This window comes from Rousettus aegyptiacus, unplaced genomic scaffold (assembly GCF_014176215.1).
Source record: "Rousettus aegyptiacus isolate mRouAeg1 unplaced genomic scaffold, mRouAeg1.p scaffold_m13_p_1, whole genome shotgun sequence".
NCBI classification, from domain to species: Eukaryota; Metazoa; Chordata; class Mammalia; order Chiroptera; family Pteropodidae; genus Rousettus; species Rousettus aegyptiacus.
Window position 1 is genome coordinate 193,817 of NW_023416284.1, and position 14,111 is coordinate 207,927.

A 14,111-nucleotide genomic window follows, 5' to 3' on the forward strand; every position below is an offset into this window, starting at 1 on the left:
GGTTGCCAGGAGACCGCAGAGCCCGCCCTCCCCCCGACCTCATCAGCCGAGGCTGCGGTGAAATTAAGACCGCGGGTCTGGCCGCCCAGGCGACGACGGTGGCGGAGGCCTCGTCTTTTGGTTTTAGGCGGGGACGGGAAGCTTCATTTCGCGGCTGAGGCGATTCTGGACGCTAACCGCCTCTCGGTTTCACTCGAGAAAGTGAGAACAAGTGTGACTTGCTTTATTGGCACGGGCAACAGGACCCTGTGACAGGCTCGTCTGCAGAGGACGCCACTGGCAAGCGCACGGACTAACCCATTTCAAAGCAGAAACTCCTCTGTGACGTTTAAACACGTTTCCTAATTATGCCTTCTGCAAAATCTAGACTTCCTCCCTTGCGCGCGGGCCGGGGGGTGCACTCAAGACCTTTCGGACTGCTGCTGCTGGCCCTCTGGGTGGGAGGCCAGCACTGTGTCCCAGTGGAGGGCTGGGCAGCAATGTTTACTCTGCGCTGTTCCTGCTGTGAAGCCCTAGGAAGAAATCTTTGTTCTTGAGCTGCCCTGCTCACCCGCTCTGCCACTTCTGAGACCTCAGACAGCTTTCTCCCTTTGTGGGGTCAGGATCTTTCAACCCTCCCTGGGCACACAGAGCTGCCCCTCCCCCGGCCCCCCAAGAGGGTGTATCAAGGAACTTTGGGGAGGAAAGAGAGTGAGGCCTCTGCCCTTTTCTTGACCTTGGTGGTAGGGAGGGCCCGCAGAGCATGGCCTGCAGGAAAGGCTGGTGAGTGTGCCCAAGGGGGTCTCAACGAGAGGTGCTGCTTTCTGTGCCATTGGGCAGGAGCCAGTTGTCCTCACAAGCCACTGCTTTGAGCGCAGCGTCTGAGCCAGTAAGTCTGAACAGAGATCTGTGACCAGGAAGGACACCCACAGCCATGCGTGGGTGCGGACCTCTGGGCACTGCCGTCTGCGGGGACTCGGCTTTTCTGGTCTCTGCTGCACTTCCGTGAACGTGAGAAGAGGGGAGACAGACAGGTGTGACCTCGGCTTCTCTGAGCTGCTGAAGCCGGTTGGACTGGTTACTCTTCCCAGTAAAGCTCCAGCCCGGGGACTAAGGATAGGGAGGGCCTGTGAGTGCTCCCATAGTCAGTGCCAAGGACCTGGGGTCTAGGTGACAGGACCGTCTGGCACCCTGGGCTGGCTCTGTCCCAACAGGCTGACACTGCAGCAGGCGGGGTGTTCGCACGTGGGGTCTCAGGCTCTGCCTCTGTGCCGCCTTAGAAACGCACAGAACTGTGTGTGCCCCGCGGCACTCTTAAAATCCCAGTAAATAGAGTTGTGTGTGAGCTAATAAAAGTGTTTGTTTGCACCCTGTCGGCGTCCCTGAGGTCATCTGGGTGACAGCTGGGTGCGGGTTAGGGCCGGGAGCTGTGGGTGTGCCAGGCCAAGGGTGCCACAGGACGGCTGCCACCGGCCCATCCAGCCCCAGGGCACCCGGCTCTGGGACGCCCACTCCACCTTTTTCCCCAAGTCCTGGGGCTTCTCCCCCCTTTTAGGTGCCTTCCCAGGACATCCGCACCAAGCGTGAATGTCCAGGGTTTTCAACGGAAATAAAGCACCAGTCCTGCGGCCCGAGGCTCTTCCCAGCAGGAGTACTGGGGACCGAGTGGTGTTCGTGTTCTCTCTTCTGGAGGACATGTTTGCTGAGCTGCTTTGATTGGAAGCAGGAGGCTGGACCCCAAAGTGCTCCTCGGGGCTTCTGGCAGGAGTCCATGTCGTCTCCAGGTCTGGCCTTGGAATGACACTCTGTTTCGTCCATAGGAAACTTGGACGTAAACTCCCAGGACCAAGGCAATCGTTGACGGCAGCAGGTTTTCAGGGTGGTGTGACTCGATGGCGATTACAAAAACGTTTGAGAACTAAATCGTGCCTGGGGTTGTGACAGTTTACGTGGGTCAGTGTGACCAAGAGGCACCTGGGCCCCGACCAGCCAGGACGCCTGAGACGCAGACCTGCTTCGGGGCCCGTCCACGCCGGAGCGCGTGCCCCGCTGTCCACTCGGGGCCCGGGTCGCCGCACCTGCCCGCACAGCACAGTCGCCCCAGGTCCAGGAGCTGAGCCGCGTCTCCACTTCCTGGGTGGTTCTGGAGGACGGCGGGCGCAGGGGTCCCCAGAGTCGTGTTACCACCGAGGCCGACGGTTTCAGCCCCATCTCCCCAGCGTCGGCGGGTCCATTCACAATAAACCGTTTACTGTCAGACGGCGACATTTCCTCTCCAGGGCTCCTCGGAAATGTCGACCCTGGGCCCCCTGAAAACGCCACCAAAGACAGTGCAGAGTGTGTCCTCGACTGCGTCCTTGCAGCGTACTGGACCGGGGTGGGGGATTGGGGTGTCCAATGAAGAGGAGGCTTGGTTAGGCTCGGGCGAGGGTCCTGGGTACCAGCTTAGGGCCGGTGGACACAGCAAGGCAAAGGTCCTGAGGAGCGAAGGGCAAACAGCCTTTTCGTGGGACCGAAAGCCTAGTGTGCATATTTTTTTCTGTAAAGTTCTCGACATGAGCAATAAAGTTATCTGCAACTTTTATCTCTGTAGGCAGAATTTAGTCGGACTTTCATATAACCAGTGGCCCCCGGCCCCCTGTGCTTGAAGTCGCTCTCGTCCCCCCACTCCGTGGCCCACAGGGAGTCCCTAGTCTCCATGCGTTGAGGAAGGTCCGTCCACGCCGACTCGGCTGAGGGGTTTTTGTTTTTTGGTTTTGTTTCTAGTCAGGAATGGATGCTGGTTTTGTCAGATGCTTTTTTAAAAAGTCTGTAGAGATGGCCGTGTGGTTTTCCTCTTTCAGTTTGCATGAAGTGGGCTGGCCGCCTAGCCCACCGCCCGGCCGGGTGGGCCGCACCTGGTCACGACGCACTGTGCCTACACGCACTGCTGCACGTGGGGTGTTAAACCTTCCAAGCTAAGAACTGATGTGCTAAGAATGTCTGTGTCTGTGCCGTGAGGGACGCGGCCCAATGGCTCTTCCGTGATGCCGGCGAGTGCTCCGTGGTCAGGGTTGCGCCCCGCCCCGTGTGCCCGGCGAGCCCTGCCCGCCGGGCCCTGCCGCTGCCTTGCTGCTTGCTGGCATCCGTCGTCGGCAGCTCGACTTTTCTTTGTGAGAAGGGTTTTGGCTGTGCACCCCACTCTCTCAGTGAAGTTACCCGTTCTGGGGTGAGCGCGGCAGTCTCCGGTGGTGGCCAACTTTGCGGGAGCCGGGCAGCTCTGAACCCGCAGTCGCTCTCGGGCTTTGCTCCAGGCGGCACCCCGGCAGCAGCGAACTGGTCTGGCCCTTCCGGCTCTTTCTTTTAAGGTTCGCAGGTGGCTCTGGAGCAGTGCTCATTCGGGGCGGGTGGTCCGCACGACCCAGCAAGGCCCTCTGGCTCTCCGCAGTGTCCCGGAGCTCCGTGGGCCTGAGGCCGGTGCCGCCTCCCTCTGCGGCGCCGTCCACACGCACTCCGGCCGCGCGGGGCCTCGGGGATGCCCTCGGGACTCTCGTGCTGGGTCCCCGTGGCCCGGAGCCATCGTCGCCACCCTCCCCCCCCTTAGGCGGAGCAGGCGCTGGTAGCCCCGCAGGCCTCAAAGTGGGCTCTGCGCTGGCATTTCTGGGCCTCGGCGCTGCTGGTCACTTCAGGGCCAGTCACGGTGCGGGGCCAGGACAGAACCCACCGAACCCCTGGGGACGGGAGCCCGAGCAGACTGGCACACCCCCACTTCTTCCCACTTTCCCTTCGCCCTTTCTGACCAGGCGGGGCGCCCAGGAGCAAACGCGCGTGGAGCGCGCCGGGCGCCCCCCGCACGCCCCTTCCTTCGGGGCGGCTCGCTGGGGACACGGTCCGGCAGAAGCGGCTGGTCGGAGTGGCGCCCGGGCGTCGCAGAGGGGAGCCCGCGCTCGCGCCCTCGCCGTCGGGGTCCGCGCAGGGCAGGGTGAGGCCGCGGCTGGACAGGCGGGCGGGGCCGGTGCCGCGTGGCGCCACCTGGTGGCCGGCGCCTCGGCCCGGCTGTTCCCGGCGGGACACCTGTCCCGTTCTGTGTCTGGCTCAGATAGCTGGGCCACCGCTCGGGAAAGCTGGGGGTGCGATGTGCCCTGTGAGCCCCCAGGGCCTACAGAGCTGGAGGAGGCCAGCCGTGGGGAGGTGACCGCAGGGTGGCAAGCGCACCCGCCCACGTCAGGGAGGTGGCGTGGGAGGGACGGGAGCCTGGGCGAGTCGCGACGAGGGTTTCTGTGCCGCAGCGGAACCAGCCAGCACGCTCTTCGTAGGCCTGAGAGCTCGTGCTGCGAGGCCATCCTCGCCACCGAATCGTCAGAGCTGATGTTCCGAGGTGAAATCCTGTTACGCTTCCGTGCAGCGCTATGGACTTTAAGAGAACTTTTGGAGAAAACTTTAAGTTTAACGAATCTGGGTGTCCACTTGTTATTTAATTGAAAATTTGTTAATCCAGACAAAGTTTAAAAGGAAATAGAATGCATTATATTTGTAAATACAGTTTAAAATATCTGAAGAGACATGCAGAGACGCTTTGTTGAGGGAGGTGTTCAGATGGCAGAGAAGCAGCTGTCGAGGCACCCAGCGTCACCCGCCGTCCGGGAGCGGTCACCTCAAACCCCAGTGCGCCCATCAGCCAGGACGCGGAGTGCCGGGGAGGCCACAGAGAGCTGGGGGTCCTGCCTGTGGCCGGTGGGACCTTGAAGCGTGACGGACACCGGAGGCCGCGCGCCAGCGTCTTGAAAAGCGGGACATGTACTTACCATGCCACCTGGCGGCCACGCTCCCGGCCGCTGACCTCCATGCGAAAGCCCGTCCAGAGTTCCTAACGGCTTTGTTTGTAACGGTCTGAACTGGGACCGGGCAAAACGTCCCTCAGCAGGTGGACAGGTAGCCCTCCTGGGGCTGCGCCTGCCAGGACATCTGAGCACGAGCAGGTCTCAAGGGCGTTTGCTGCCTGAAGACGCCCAGTTCCAGAAGGCCGCTGGCCGTGCAGTCCCACTTGTCCAACCCCCTGGAGATGACAGCTTGTTGCCGTGGAGGACGGGGGTCAGGGAAGGCGGGGCCACTGGAGGGGCAGCAGGAGGGGGCACTTCCAGGGCGGGACCCTGCGTCTCGATTTCAGGGTGCCCACTGGACGCACGGGGGCCATGGCGGTGGCACTGAATGCAGTGGACGGATGCCACGAGTTCGGGGTGACGGCACCGCCAGGGGAGGCCGGACGCGGCCCCTGGACTGCCTGAGGTCCGCTCACCCGGGGTCGCGGCGGCCTGTGCGCCTCGGTCCGGCCCCCATGTCAGGGGAGGGTTTGGTTTCTGTCCTGACGTTTCTCACGCTCCGCTTTGTCCTACAGCGCAGCCGTCTGTGCGACGGGATCGCAGCCGCTGATGACCCCAGCCCCAGGCCGCGGGGGCCCCACGGGCCACCTCAGGGGCCCCGGCGGCCGCCAGAGGCATGGCGGCTGGGACCTGGAGCCCTCCTACGGGGACTAGCCAGGCTCCGAGCACAGAGCCGATTCTGTCCCTCCCCCCACCCACCCCGCAGGGCCGCCTGGCAGTCAGCGTGGAGCAGGTGACCCCCTCAGCTCTTCCCAGGGGGCGGCACCAGGAGGCCCCATTACCAGCTACCTCATCAGCATTCGGAGGTGGCCTTAAACGCCGTGTTGGCTCCGCCCCACCCCGCCACCCCACCCGGCCCTTTCCTGGGGCTGGGGCTGCGTGGCCCGAGCCCGCTTCACGCGCGGGAAAGCCCCCCTGCTCCCCCTCCCCACCCTCGCTGCCTGGGTCCTCACCCGAGGCCCCAGCGCACAGAGAGAGGTGTGACTAGGTCTGTGGGGTGCGGGGGGCACCCCAAGCCCCCCGAGCTGAGGGTCAACCTCAGAGCTGGGGGCCCAAGGCCTGGGGGCCCAGGCTGAGCCTATGTGGCCTTGCTGGGACCTCTCAGCCTCCCAGAGAAGCCAGTCCCCTGTCTGACCAGCACCCCCGAGGGCTGCCGGGCGGCCCTGCCCCCACAGGGGCTGAGATGACCAGGTCACAGCGGGGCGCCAGCCCTGGCTGGGGTGGAAAGGGGACCCCACCCTCCTCCTGGCAGCTTCGCCTTTGGGGACTGCGCATTCTCCAGGCGGCCTGCAGGTGGCGCCCCTGTCCAGCGAGAAGAAGTGCGGGCCTGAGTGCTTTCTGGGGAGGTGCTGAAACTGGGGGGCCCTCAGGATCTCAACACGGGCCCTCTGTGTAGAAGGACGTTAGGGTGCTTGTGACTGGCGCTGGCAGCCCCTTCCCTTGGGGGAGGAAGGAACCCCGCTTTCAACCTGCGCCCCCCCGTTCCAGGTGCCTAAAAGCCCCAAGCTGTGGCTTCCTGGGGTCCCCCACACCCTGAGGAGTCGTCAGACTGCAGCCACGCCGCCTCCTGCTCCTCTGGGGGGGCAGAGGGGACCATGGGTGTGCCTGTCGGGATGTAACGAACCACGAGGCAGACATGCAGAGTGCACACGGAGCGGCTCGGGCGCAAACAGGCCAGCCCGTAACGGGGCGCACGGAATGGCCTCCAAGGAACAAAGCAGAACCAGCCGGGGGGCGGGGGTGACTGTGGCCCTGACCCGGCTGGTCTAACCGCGCGCTGAGGGCAGGACCCCGGGACGCCCGGGACTCAGGACCCCGGGACTCAGGAGCCCGGGACTCAGGAGCCCAGTACTCAGGACCCCGGGACTCAGGACCCCGGGACTCAGGAGCCCGGGACTCAGGACCCCGGGACTCAGGAGCCCTCCCGGTTCACGCCGCAGAAGCGACCAGACGGCCCCTTCGAGGGTGGCCATGCGAGGCCCTGCCGTCGGTGGGCGGCCGGGGACCCTCCCACTGAGCCCGATGGCGGCCTCGTGCCCCAGAACGCTGATGAACTGCCGTCCTCAGGGGCCACGCTCGGGCCGTGTGTCGCGGCGGCAGGCGCGGCATGTCGCCTGAGCCCGGTGCTGGCGGGCGAGGCGGACGCCCTGTCTCTGCACGCTGTTCTCCCGCCGCTTGGACCCTGGCGCGTCCGGCCGAGCTCTGCGGGGGACCTCACACTCCCGGGGCTTCCGGCTGCCGCCTCTGGCCTCCTGTGTCCCTGCACCGACCTTCGCCCCAGGCAGGGCCTGCCGGGGGGTCAGCTTGGCCGCCTCGTCTGGCCCCCACGGCTGCCCAAGGACCCTCTGACTCTAGCCCATTTCACACGTGACGCTGGCACCGAGCCCCACCCTGAGCAAATATGTACTTGGCAATTAAGGGCTCAGCGGGACGAAGGGCACAGAAGGCTCGTCACAGTCAAGGCAACCGTGTGTGCCCGGCGGTGCCGGCCAGCCCGGGCAGGGCGGGCAGCGTGGGGGAGGGTGCTGGGGGCGGGCGTGCAGAGGACTCGGTCTCATGGAGACGCCGATCAAAGACGTCCCACCTGGCAGGAGGCCACCTGAGGGGTGCTTTGGACCTCTGCCCCCTGTGCAGAGGGCGTGGCAAGCCGGAGCCGGGCCCCGGGCCAGCGGCCGGTGCTGCGTAGGATGCGCGCCCACGCCCGGGTCTCTGTGTGCTGATGGCGTGATAGTGGACGCGCCCCGGCACACCGCACACCAGGGTCCGGGAGGTGCCCGGGGCTGGTTCCCAGTGAGGCCCCAGGCGGTGGCGGCCAGTGCTGCTGGGCAGACCTCCCAGCCCGCCAGCGGCCCGACCCTCTGCGGCCCGGCCGCCCTGCCCCAGGGCCAGCAACGCAGTGGGAGGGGCAGGGCGTGCCCGCCCAGAGCCCCGGGGGGCTCTGCCCGCCTCCCCTGGTAGCGCTGTCTCAGGCCTGTTCCCATTGGAGGGGTCCGTGGGCACTGAGGCATGTCCTGCAGACCCCAGGCACATGGAGTCAGAGGCCAGGAAGGGGCCCCCCCAGGCCACAGCCAAGTGTCCACCGGTCCCCTGACCTCAGCTGCAAGCGGCCACTGCCTGGGCTGGGCTGGATCCTCGGGGCTGGCCCAGGCTGGTCAGTGCCATCCAGGACTCCTGGACTCCAGGGAGGACACTTCGTGCCCAGCCCTCGGCTGCCCAGGCCCGGGAGGCCTGGTAGCGATTGTGTTCCTGGGTGTCCTGCCCCCAGGGGCTCCAGGGCTGGGGCCCCTCTGCCATCTGGGTGCTGGGCCTGCAATCAGGGTGCTCAGAGCCCGACCCACACCCCTCCGAGGACTGGCTGGCCAGCACGTGACAAAGCGAGTCCCAGCGAGGGCCTCTCTCCTGCCGAAGGACGGCCCCCAATTCCCTGGGACACCCCCAGGCCGGCGGAAGCCCCCACAGACCTGGCACCGCTGCAGTCAGCTCCTGACGAGGAGGTGGGAGGGGCCGGCCGGGGGCCTGGCGCAGCGCTGGCCGGGAGCGGAGTCTCCTCGGCCCGTCTGGGGCGCTGGCCCGCGGGTGGCCCAGTGTCCCCAGGGCGCAGCACCAGGGAGGCCGGCCGAGCCTGGGGACCGGCCTTCGGCTGTCCGACCTCGTCCCTGGCGCTCCGGTCAGAACAGGAGACGGGCTCGCGACGCCGTCCCGACCCGACGCGGGGCTCTGAGTCCGGTGCGGGCGCGTGAGGGTGGGAGGCGCGGCCCTCACTGCCCGTCGCGCTCACCTGCCCCGACGCCGAGCAGACCCTGGTGGGTGGGGCAGCACCCCACTCTCAGCAGCAGCGGGCGGACAGCGCGGTCCTCCACCCCCTGCCCGCTTACTGCCCGGCGACCCTTTAGTAAACGGGCGACTTGCCGACCGCACTGGCCAGCCGGAACCCCTGCCCCCGGGGCTGCCCGCAGCCGGCTCCAAGGGGAGCCACACCGGACGGGCGCAGCCTGGGGTGGGCGGGCCACTCCCTTCTCGGCTCCTACCACGGCCCGCCCGCCTGTCGAGGCACCTTCGTGCCTGTCACGCGGCTCCGGGGATTGTCGCAGACTCCAGCTCTGGGCTCTGTGTGCTGCTGGGGCCACATTTCGTTTCAGAAGGGAAAACCTCCTCGTCAGCTCCCCGTGCTGACCTGATACTGCCTCACAGGTGTCCCCCCGCTTCTGGGGACCAAGGACAGAGGTGGACAGGCCTCCTCATCACCAGAGCCGGGGCCGTTCTGTGAGTGCCTCCTGCCCCCGCGCCCAGCCCACAGCAGGGCCGGGGCCTGGCTGGGCTCTGTGGCTGCCCCAGGCAGCCTGAGCTTGTGACGGCTTGGGACCTGCGTGGCCTTCCCTGGACACCCCCTTCCCAGCCCTGGCCAGGGCTGTGCCCTAAGTCACCTCGCTGGTGCCACGTGCGGAGGATGGGCGCACACGCACACCCATGTGCAAACACGCATGTGCACACGCACACACGCACGCGCACACCGCTCGGCAGCCCTGCTCCAAGACAGTTCCCCACCGCCTGGCACTGTCCCCACCAGCACACAGGCCGGTGGGCGTCGGGGAGTCCACCCCGGCGTCCCTGAACTTCCCCGTGGGCCAGGAGCCTCGCGGCCATGCCGCCTGTCTGCTCTGGACGTCTGAGATAGCCCTGCAAGCAGAGCGGCCAGTCCCCAGGCATGGGACAGAAAGGTGGAGGGGGCAGGCGGAGACCGAGGTGGGGTGCAGCTCCGGCACCCCGCCCTGCTCCCAGGCCCGGGGTGGCCTGGCGTCCCCGCCCGGCGGTCAGATCGCTGGCCTCTGACCCGGTGCTGGCTTCCGGGCGCAGACGATGACCCTTGGCTGTCACGGCCTCTCTCCAGCCCTCTCCGGCCTGGACCTGCTGATCACCCCCAGCATGTCTCCTGGCCTCTGCTCGCTGCCGCCATGGTCACTAGGCAGGTGCTGGGGCATCGCGTCCCCTGCCAAACCCTGCACGCCCGCGGTTTCCCCACAGACGGACAGTTTGCCCGGCCAGCTGGTGGTCTCCTACGCGGTCCGTTCCTGCCACACCGCGCCCTGGACGCCACTGTCCCCACCGTACCTGCCCCCCGCACCGGCCCGCTGGCCCTCCCCTCCGCGGCCCGCGCTTTCCACGTCCCCCGGGCCACTGCCCTTGCCGGGAGCACGCCGCCGGACCCCGCCCCCCGCCCGCGCCCAGCACACAGGCTGCCCCGTCTCTCTGTGCCCTTTGCTGTGGCAGCCTGGTGCCCGGGACCGGCCCGCTCCCAGTCGCAGCTCACAGATGCCACTGTGGCGCGGGGGCCCCCTCTGCTCCCCCGCCCCCTGGCTGGCCACCACGGCGCCTGCTGGTCCGCGCACACCTGGCCTGGCTGCGCTCCGTGCTCGGACTCCGCGAGGCGGCTTCCTGGAGGTGCCTCCCTTGTGGAAAGGAGTCGTCGAGAGCCCGAGGAGCTGAGGGGCCCGTTCTCCGCGCGTCCCGCGCCGGGCGGCGGCGCTCCCCGCTGGCCAACGTGCGATGCGCAAGTGCTGGCTCGAGTCCTGAAACGCCGTCTCCTGCCCCTTGGCCCGCATCCTCTTCCCTGAGGACGGCGTCAGCATTTCAGAGGCCAGCAGAATTCACATCTTAAATGTGCTAACATCTGCCGTCGGGCGGTCCGAGGACTCCCAAGTCCCAGGGGCCCTCCCGACGCCCCGGGCGGCAGAGAGGGGCCTGCACATCGCCCTCTCTGCTGTGGCCCAGTGCCCGGCACCGGGGACACGGGCAGCAGGCCCTGCAACGTGTCCGTGGTGTCTCGAGCCGACCCCAGCCTGCCCATCGCCCGCCTTCCTGCAGCTGAGCGAAGGCGGAGGGGCGGCCTGAGCAGGGGACGGGCCGGCCGCGCACCCACCGCCCGTGGAGGGGATGTAGGGTTGGTTCTGAATCCGAGGCAACAGCTTACCAAGAATGACACATCACGGTCAAATGGGCTTTGTCACAGGAAGGCAAGGACGGTTCGATAGATCGAAAGAGAAAATGCGATGACCTCAGTTGATGCTGAAAAAGCTTTTAATGAATCTGTGATTTTAAAACCACCTTCTTAGCAAACAACCTACGGAAGGGAAGTTCCCTGGCCCTGGGACCTCGGTGCAGGTGGAGACGCCGCAGAGCGTAGTCCGTGAGGCCTGAGGCGGTCCCGGGCGCCACACCGCGGCCACTGCCTGACACGGCGCTGGCGGCCGCGGCCAGCTAGCCGAGGAGGACGGCCTACGAGCGAGAGAAGAGATAAAAATCAGAGCTACTCGCAGGAGATAAGCTCGCTCACCTAGAAAAGCCAACAGAACCGGCGGACGAACCATTAGATCGCTGAATGGAAGAGCGGCCTAAAAAATCGGCAGCGTTACCTTGAAGACATTCCGCCGAGCGAAGTGAGCCAGTCGTGGAAGGGAATGCCGGGTGGTTCCACCCGTGGGCGTCGCGTCCGAGGCGGAAAGCAGGTGGGGGCGGAGGGGGCAGCCAGTGCTCCGCGGGGCAGGCCGTTCGGGAGGATGGAAGCTTCCGGAGAGGGCAGTGGCGACGGCCGCACGACCGTGAAAGTGCTTCATGGCACTGAGCTGTGCACGTAAAAATAGTTAAAATGGTAAACTTTGTGCTAAGTAAATTTTTCACAATTAAAAATAAATCAGTGGTATTGTAAAGGAGCCAGACACAAAGAGCCGCGGATCTCTGGGGCCATTTGCATGAAATATGCACAGGAACAGGACGCAGGTCGGCGGGGGGCGGGGCTGGGGCGCTGGGGAGCGGCCTCCTCGGGGGCGGGGCGACGGGGGCGTGGAGCCAGGTGGCGGTGGCGGTCACACGACGCTGTGACCGTGCTGACTGCCACTGGAGCACACGTTTTAAAATAATTAATTTTATGTTATGTACATTTCACCTCAATTTTCAAAAATAAAAAAAATGCAGTAGTGTTGCTCGGTACTCGCAATAAGCAGTTAGGGAAACAGTGATTCGCGACAGAAGGAGCCTGGTGACGGTGAGTCCCGGGACCCACCCTGAGCTCGAAATCCCTACCCCCCCCCCCCCCGCCGCCGTGCAGCCTCCTGGGGGGCGGCGGGCGTGGCCCGGGCGCGGGGCTGCGTGCTGCGGGGCTCGGTGCCCCTCCTGGGCCTCAGGTCCCCACAGTCCTCTTTGCGCTCACTGCGGACTCTTCCAGGAATTGGGTCGGAAGAAAAAGGCATGAATAAGCGCGTGCCTCGCTCCGAGGGGAGCGGGGGGCCCGGTCCCCCCGACGTCAGGAGCGCAGTGCAGAGCGGCGGCCGCGTGCAGCTGCTCCCCCGGGGCCGGCAGTGCCGGGGCACGCAACCCGGAGAGGCGGGGGGCACTGGCTCCTGGAGCCGCCACGCTGCCCGCGGCCTGGGGGTGCCCACGCGGTCAGGCGAGACCAGCGGATTCGGTCACCGCGGCTCCTGCCCCGGGCAGGACGGAGCGGAGCAGACACCGCTGCCCCTCGTCCACGGAGTCGCCGTGGTCAGCCGTGGTCTGAAAACGCTGAGCCCCGGCCAGGGCCAGCGCCCGCTCCCGGGAAACCATGCGCCGCGCTCGGCCCGCGTCACCCGCAGTGGCCCTGCGGCCTCCGCGCCATCGCGGGGAGGGGGGCCGCCCAGTGACACACTCTGAGGGCGCCTTACCCAGGATGCGCGAGGGAGAGGACAGGAGCCCCGCAGAGCGAGGACACCTGTGAGGGCTGTGGGCCAGAACGTTCCAGAGCCGGGGGGCCCTGAGCCTGAGGGCCTCGTGCGGGCCACGTCCCGGCCCGTTAGCAGTCTCAGAGACACAGGCGAGTCACAGGGGTGGCCGTCCCCCATCGGGGCAGAGTGTGGGCCCTGGGCCAGCGTGGATTCGGGGGCCTGGCCGGGGACGAGGACCCCGGGTGGGGGTGCCCCCATGGAGCTGTGCGTGGGGCTGCAGGGGTCCCAGCCTTGCAGCCTCGCCCGGGTCTGGCTTGTGTCCCTTTACTCACCTCTCGGTGACACCATGGAGAGGGCTGGTCCTGAGCAGACCCCTGCCCCGTGCGGGTCCCCGAGCTTTCATCCCAGTGTGAGCCGGGACGAGAGCCCCCCCGAGCTCGGCCCCCGCAGCACACAGGGACGGAGCGGGCTCAGCGGCACACGGCGAGCCACGCGGCCGGCCCGTGCCCATGCTCCGCGGTGAGGGGCGATGCCGCACCCCGTGGGGGGCCAGCGCCCTCCGACCCAGGGCCTGGCCGCCTCGCCCAGCGCCGAGGGTGTGGGTCACGTCGCGCCTCCCTGGCTGCCGACGCGCGGGGTCTTTCCGAGGGGAAACTGGCTGGGGTTCGCCCTTCCCAGCTCCGCGTGTGCGGTCACTCAGGGCAGGGCCGGCCAGGCTGCCCCCTCCTCAAGGTGGTCACAGGGCCCACGGGGGCTCCGTGGGGCCCCGGATTAGAACAGTGGGAGGTGGTGTGCGGGTCACGGATGGCACCTGAAATGCGAGGCTGTTGGAAAGAAAGAGCAGGAGGGGGAGCCGGTGCCGAGCGGCCTCACTCTGTCCAGCAGGCCAGGACTGGCTTGGAGGACTGGCCTGCTCAGACCTTTCTTTTCTGTACCCCCTCAACCCCCCAGCACCGATCTCCTGGCTGCTCCCCCCCCAAAGGACAGGTCCCCTGGCTGCTCCCCCGCCAGGCAGGCCTCCTGGCTGTCCCCTTCCCCCAGGACAGGTCCCCTGGCTGCTCCCCCGCCAGGCAGGCCTCCTGGCTGTCCCCTTCCCCCCGTGCAGGTCCCCTGGCTGCTCCCCCTCCAGGCAGGCCTCCCGGTTCCTCCTGTAACAGAAGCCCTCGGCAGCCCTGTGTCGACAGACAGATACACAAACCTGGTTTTCTCGCAGAGCAGAAGTTAAAAATTATTCAACGTGAATTCCTGGGCTGTGTCGCGGAGGCCGGTTGTACCAGGCAAAGGTTTCCACCACATTCCGCGGCTGGGCGAGGAGGCCGCCTGGGAGCCGCCGCCACGCTGCCCGGCCGTCCCCGTGGGGCCAGGTAGGACAGGCGGACGGAGCGTCGGGGGAGGCGTGTGCTGTGGGGCCTGCGGCTGCCGTCGCTCCGCACAGAGGTGGCCCGCGGCCGTCCGCTCCGCAGTGGCGGTCCAGCCCGCCATGGGTCTCCGGGTGTGCTGCTGGCCCTCGGGTGCTGGGGACCACGGGGGGTGCAGGCCAGAGTGCTGCGGCCCGGGCCTGGGCAGAGCCCAGGAGCCT

At 66.8% G+C, this 14,111-nt stretch overlaps 1 long non-coding RNA gene across 1 annotated transcript; it reads right to left on the reverse strand.

Moving 5' to 3' along the window:
- Positions 1-10,895: 10,895 nt before the first annotated feature.
- Positions 10,896-13,518, reverse strand: LOC107510655. The gene is made up of 3 exons (XR_001596897.2): positions 12,865-13,518; positions 11,249-11,458; positions 10,896-11,111 (listed from the first exon to the last, which is right to left on the reverse strand). It is a non-coding gene; the product is annotated as an uncharacterized LOC107510655 (long non-coding RNA).
- Between the last annotated feature and the right edge of the window lie 593 nt (positions 13,519-14,111).